At 35.4% G+C, this 7,500-nt stretch overlaps 1 protein-coding gene across 1 annotated transcript in view; it reads right to left on the reverse strand.

The window, feature by feature from the left end:
- LOC137615268 (uncharacterized) overlaps positions 1 to 7,500 on the reverse strand; it is a 341,120-nt gene that overhangs the window by 206,426 nt on the left and 127,194 nt on the right.

The raw sequence follows: 7,500 nt of genomic DNA on the forward strand, positions 1-7,500 counted from the left end.
TTCCATAGATATTAGTAAAGAGAGAAAACCCATTTCTTGAGTTACACACACACACACACACACACACACACATATATATATATATATATATATATATATATATATATATATATATATATATATATATATATATATATATATATATATATGTGTGTGTGGGTATACAGTATATATATATATATATATATATATATATATATATATATATATATATATATATATATATATATATGTGTGTGTGTGTGTGTGTGTATGTATGTATATATATATATATATATATATATATATATATATATATATATATATATATATATATATATATATATATATATATATATATATATATATATATACTGTATGTGTATATGCATATAAATCTTTATTTTTCTTATTTACAAAATTGTTTTAGCTGTATTGTCCGAAGAGCTCTGCTCCACATGGATTTGGACTGAATTTTATTTTAAAGCCCATCGATGTAGATATTTTGTCCAATAAACATTATTATTATTATTATTATTATTATTATTATTATTATTATTATTATTATTATTATTATTATTATTATTATTATTATTATTATTATTATTACCGAAGCAATACAATTTTTCACAGTATTTCTTTGATTTAGACAACCTTAAGTATATATGAACCCGCTTCTAGCCTCTTAAAAGGGGCCTTCTTAAATGATATCAACGGAAAACCATCATCCAACCTTTTGTATCCAATAGTGTAATTGAACTCAAGCTAGTTCTCTAAGTATATGTCTTGTACCGATATTCCAGCCATCCATTTCACTATCTTCATCTTTTTTTTTTCTTTTAAATAATCTCCCCTCTTGTCTTGAAAGTGCCAAAGCTCTACTACTAATCATTACCTCTGCCTTTGCCATTTTCTCCTTCAATCCTTTCCTTTCTAAGGATCCTTTCAATGCTAAAAATCTTTCATGCAGTTCTTTTTCTGTGGCTGCTATAATGACTTTACCATTCATAGATATGGAGTCCAAACTCCAAAGGGAATGCCTCAGTTTCCCCATGTTCTGTCTATACAGTGGTTCTTGCCCTCCTTCCCATTCATCCTCCTCACCAACTTCTCCGGTACTCACTCTCTTTCTCATTCCCCAATAGACTAATCTTCTATGTACTCTGTCGTAAGCCTTTTCAAGATCCACAAAGATGTTAATGTTCCTGTTTACTTCTAAATAGTTCTCTGGTACTTGCTTTACTACAAAGATAGCATCCAATATTCTCTTTCCTTTCATAAACCTAAACTGCTAGCTGCTGTTCATATCAACTCTCTTAATCTTCCTTCAACTCTCCTTCCTTGTAGTTTGAATATAATCCCCCAAAACCTTATTCATCTGTAATACCCATAGTTTATCATGTCTCTTTTTTGTTTATACAACCTAATCAGCCAAATACATTCCCAGTCCCTTGACATTCCTCTACATCCCACGTTTTCCAATGCCCTAATCATTTATATTATTACCTCTTATTTTCTGCAACATTATGTAATTTCCCCTTCTTTACAGTTAACTTTTGATGATAAATCCTCAAGTTTTTCATAATCATTCTAAGTGTTTTATAGTTGTGAAAAATTGTCATTTTATTTTCTCTTGACTTCCTCATCCTCAATTTAGACATTTGAATTTTCATTGTTTATATTTCTCGTCTCTTACAAAATGCCTCTTTCCTTCTTTCTTTTTCCGTTCTGTATTTTATCTTTTCACTTACCGTTGTTCCCAACATCTTACACCAATCCTTTACAGCTGGTTGAAGCTTTTGATTCCCCACACCATTTTTATTTTTCTTGTTACTATTTACCCCTGATCCTCCCATATTTCACTCTCTTCTCTGGCTCTTTCCACCTTACTTCTGAGCTCTCTAGCCTTCTCCCCCTTCACCTTCCATGAAACTCAGTTTACCTATAGCTCATCTCTTATTTGAGCCCTAGGATTTATTATCTTGTTTACCGTAGAAGGACTAACAGGAGTGGTCTGAGCAAATTTATTTATTGATATTATTTTACATGATACTTACTATGTAGTGGCGCACTTTTATTATGTCCTCTCTCTAGGAGCTGTAATTTGGCATTTTTGCGGGGATTGCTCACTGATTCCCCTATTCACAGGACTGTCACTCTGACCACTTTGACTAGAAATTCACTTTACCCAAATATTTATCGGAGTAAACCTAACCTTCTTCCCACAACACTTCTTAGCACTATACGAAAGACCACAACGTTACTCAGACTACCCTGATGCTTATATCACTTGAAATGTAGTCTCATCTATTGAGTCTAATATCTCCTTAATTACTGTTCTCGGGGTTGTAATTGTAGTTTGAGAAGTTTTCTCAGCTTAACGTCCTATGTTATTCTCTCTATTTATAGGAACTTCTATCGCGTGGCAACATAACAACACCCCCCCCCCCCCGGTCAACCATCATCAACGGACTTTGATTCCCTCTTTATTCGTTTATATTCCTCACTGGTTTGGTAATTGTTATCTTATTTCACATTCCTCTGGGTATAGTCTTTTCCTTCACTGTTGGTTGAAGCTCTTGATTTCACCACCATTTTTTATTTTTCTTGTTACTGTTTACCATTGATCCTCCCATATTTCTCTCTCTTCTCTGGCCCTTTCTACCTTACTTCTGAACTCTCTTGCCTTCTCCCCCTTCAGCATCCATGTTTTTGATTCTCCTATGCCTGGCAGGGACTTTTCTTCTCCTTATGGCTTTTAAATTAAAATCTGCCGCCACCAGTTTCTGTTGGGCTACAACATTTGCTATATCCTCATAAGCCAAAATAATTTTCTTGTCACCCTTCCTAACCAGAACAGTGAATTTGTCTCATTTGCCCACTTTTATGTGTTACTAGATGACTTCTACTTTTCTCAGAATGTGTATTCAAGACAACCAGATTCATTGCTTCTGCTAATTCTAACAATCTTTCACCATCCTGTTTTCTTCTCAAACCTCCTCCTTCATGTATTTCTTCAAAGCCATTCAAATTCTCACCTACATAATCATGCATGTCCTTCGAAAATACTAACAGTTCACCTCTTGAAACTCTTTCTATAGAGTCCTTTCAATACACGTCATCAAACTTCCGGTCCGCCATCTTGGAGGGCATACAAAGACGCGTTCAGTGAATAGCTATGGTTGAACTGTTGAATATTTAGCCATTTCATTACATTCACATTCACACAATGCCCAGTTTTTGCGCTATTGTTGGCTGTGGGAATTGAGGACGAAGAGATGACAAGAGTTTCTACCGCATACCGGCAGTTATTCAGAATCAGGACAAAGATACAGAAGAATTATCCAAGTGCAGACGTGACTTGTGGTTGACCAGAATATCACGGGCTGATCTACGTGAATCCTCACTACCCTGGGCACGTATCTGTTCTGATCATTTCATATCAGGTCAGTCTTGGCTAGGCCCTAAAAGTATCATTATTCCTGTGTAAACATGCTATATCCGATCGCATGGGTGACTTCAAAAGTATCATCGTCAGTTCAGTGTGTAGTGTATGTGGGGGAGGGGGCATCTCAATTTTTAAACATCAAAAGGGGCATCTCAGATTTACAAAACAAAAATCAAAATCGCCCATATTGGCTATATTAACAAAGGCTACTTACCTAGGTCTCTCTTTCGCCAAGGTGCTCATGCCTATATATAAGTGTATATTTATATTTATTTTAATTTGTGTATTAAATTGTGCAGACATACAGGCCTATGAGATGGATAAACATTGATTATAAATAATAATAATATCTGAAAGCTGGTTTAATCCGAAGGGGTCTTCAGCTTATATATGAAACATCGAAAAAATAATTAAAGTTGCGCATTTAATTGCAAGGAGGCAAAACGATCATCCAAGAGCATTACAATAGAGTTTGTCCATCATATGTTTATATGTATATAAGAAATTATAGCATTTGTAACCAAACACAAACACAATGGTTAGGCATGAACTGATAAAGATTTGACATAATAATGCAAAACTTTTATATACATACATTTTGACAATAAAAAATTATCATAGACAAGGTTAGGCTAAATTATCAATATTAGCATTATAATGATAAACACTCTCTTCATCGGCCCAGTGTTTATCTAATTTTGGACTTAAAAGCATTAAAGGGAAAAACAACAAATTCTGGAAGCAGATTATTCAATGGAAATGTATGCCCACTCATGTTCTGGGTTGGCCGACAGTACCAAGTAGTTCACCATATCAATGTATGAAATACTGGGAAAATCCTCAATATTTTGACTGAATGAAATCTGCATCTGGTATGGATATGGGCCATCAATTAGATCGAGTTTCTGCTTGTAAAAACGCTTATCATCACCTGACAATTGTTTGACAAAGTCGCTCTCATTGTCCATATTCGCTGTAGCAGCCGCCATGTTTTCGCTTTGTATGCCCTCCAGCATGGCCGCCGGCGATTCCCAGTGACGTCATTGAAAGCACTCTATTCATAACCGCGGGCTGACGTCATCGATGACGTAACCGCTAGCGCGGGAATCAAGCGAAGTGAAAACAAACCAGAGCAATGGCTTACGATTACGTTAATTCTTTGGTTGGAGCTGCTAAAACACGTTACAATATAAAGTTAAATGCTTCAGGTGAGTAATAAGATATAAAATACAACTGTTCTAACTTCTAGCGACACTTGCAAGTTAAAAATGATGATAAACAATAATTATTTTGAACTGTTTACAGCACACAAGTGTGAGGTGTATTACTGCTGGCCTCATAAACCAATCGCCTTCTCTTGTCATTTCGCTCATACCTCTCAAGTTGTCGTTTGGCTTTGGCATAGCTGTCCTTCTTGAAAGGCAGTATGCATGGAATGTAGTCTGGGTGTTCTTTCTCAGTCATGTTGGGTTTACCTGTATTTTGGCATTTTAATATAAATTCATAATGAACACCAATAGACATACTGTTGGAACACCAACCACCAGAATGTTAAATTTTATTAAAATATGTTAAATTTCATAAATACCTGAGGTAAAGTGTTCCCTACAAATAACCCGACTCTTTAGTGGGGACCATTTGTGTCCATTTGGATTCATTTGCTGGCATGCTGCAAGCCACTTATCCCTCCTATCCGGGCTTCTGCTACGACTGGGGAACTTGTAAAATTGCAACATCTTTCCTTGCATCATATTGTGATTCTTGCAGTTGAAAATAACACATGATGAAGGCATAATGGCGAATAATTTAGTTTTAACAGACGACCGTTCATGCAGCACCACGTTAAAGTGTGGTTTGTTTTCACTGCGCCACGTGCGGGAAGTCACATGACTGCTCAGTTACCCGGATGGCCCTCGGTTATCAATACACATATACTGTATCATTCTAATTGCCCTGTGAATTATTCCGTCTACTCTTTATTACACACTTGTTGTGGTCAGTGGTTGAATACCCACTTTTAAAGCCTGCCTGCTCTCCTGACTGATTAAAGTATAGCTGTTTTTCTATTCGCCATAATATGATCTTTGTAAATGTTTTAAATATTACGGAGAATAAATTTATTGGCGTAGTTTTTCAGGTCTTTTGTGCCTCCCTATTTATGAATTAGTAAATTAGTTTAATGATAAAGTTTTTCAAAGCTGTAGGTATAGAGCATTCTTACAGACATTTGGTGTAGAGGTCAGCCAGTTTTGCTACTATGAAATCTCCACTATCTATTATTGAATCGATTGTTAGGCCATCTATTCGTGCTGATTTTCCTTTTTTATACCTTTTAATGTTTTCTTTACTTCTCCTACTGTTACGTTTGGTACCGGCTCAGGTGTTTCCTTATTTCAATTAGTGAAGTTATTTCTCATGTTCCTATTGTATAGCATTATATAGAAATACTCTTCCATTTGTATCACTCTATCTCTATTGTGGATATTTCCATCTTTCTCCTTTAAAGGAAACTTGTGTTGACACCCTGTTCCAAGTCTTCTTTTCATCAATTTAATGCTCTTCCCTTTTTTAGTGTTTCCTCAATTTTGGTCTGATTATGTTTACGAGTATCTTCAGTTTTTAATTTATCTATTGTTTTGGATAGTACCAGCTGAACTTGGTTGAATCCCTCGTCAGGCTGGGAGGAGCATAAAGAGGAAAGGTCTCCTTTTTTTCATTTGTTTAATGTTGTGCCTTAGTATATATATATATATATATATATATATATATATATATATATATATATATATATATATATATATATTTATATATATATATGTGTGTGTGTGTATAGATATTTTCTCACATTTAATCATGTTTTTCGTATATTCATATAAGCCATAAATATCGAATTCGCTCTGCCTCAGGATCGGAGACCAAAGGAGGAATTACTTAATGATAATAGTTTCTGGTCAGCCAAGGAATCGAACCTGGACCACGGAAACTGAGGTTCCAGTGACTTACCATTCAAATACAAAGTTACTGGAATTCTTGATTCAGAGCTAAATTGATATTAAGAGGTATTTATGGTTTATATGAACATGCATATATATATATATATATATATATATATATATATATATATATATATATATATATATATATATATATATATATATATATATATATATATATATATATATACCAACGCACTTCCCCCAATTTTGGGGGGTAGCCGACATCAAACGAATGAAACAAAAAAGGGACCTCTCCTCTCTACTTTCCTCCCAGCCTGACAAAGGACTCAACTGAGTTCGGCTGGTACTGCTAGGGTGCCACAGCCCAACCTCCCCCGTTATCCACCACAGATGAAGCTTCATAACGCTGAATTCCCTACTGCTGCTACCTCCGCGGTCATCCAAGGCACCGGAGGAAGCAGCAGGGCCTACCGGAACTGTGTTACAATCGCTCGCCATTCATTCCTATTTCTAGCAAGCTCTCTTGCCTCTCTCACATCTACCCTCTTATCACCCAGAGCTTCTTCACTCCATCCATCCACCCAAACCTTGGCCTTCCTCTTGTACTCCCATCATCTCTTGCATTCATCAACTTCTTTATCAGACAGCCATTTTCCATTCTCTCAACATGGCCAAACCCCCTCAACACATTCATATCCACTCTAGTTGCTAACTCATTTCTTACACCCGTTTTCACCTCACTACTTCGTTCCTAACCCTATCTACTTGAGATCCACCAGCCGTACTCCTTAGACACTTCATCTCAAACACATTCAATTTCTGTCTCTCCATCACTTTCATTCCCCACAATTCCGATCGATACATCACAGTTGGTACAATCACTTTCTCATAAAGAACTCGCTATGCATTCATGCCCAACCCTCTATTTTTTACTACTCCCTTAACTGACCCCAACACTTTGCATCCTTCATTCACTCTCAGACGTACATCTGCTTCCACTCCACCGTTTGCTGCAACATATATACTGTATATATATATATATATATATATATATATATATATATATATATATATATATATATATATATATATATATATATATATATATATATATAT

Source organism: Palaemon carinicauda, chromosome 21 (assembly GCF_036898095.1).
Source record: "Palaemon carinicauda isolate YSFRI2023 chromosome 21, ASM3689809v2, whole genome shotgun sequence".
NCBI lineage: Eukaryota > Metazoa > Arthropoda > Malacostraca > Decapoda > Palaemonidae > Palaemon > Palaemon carinicauda.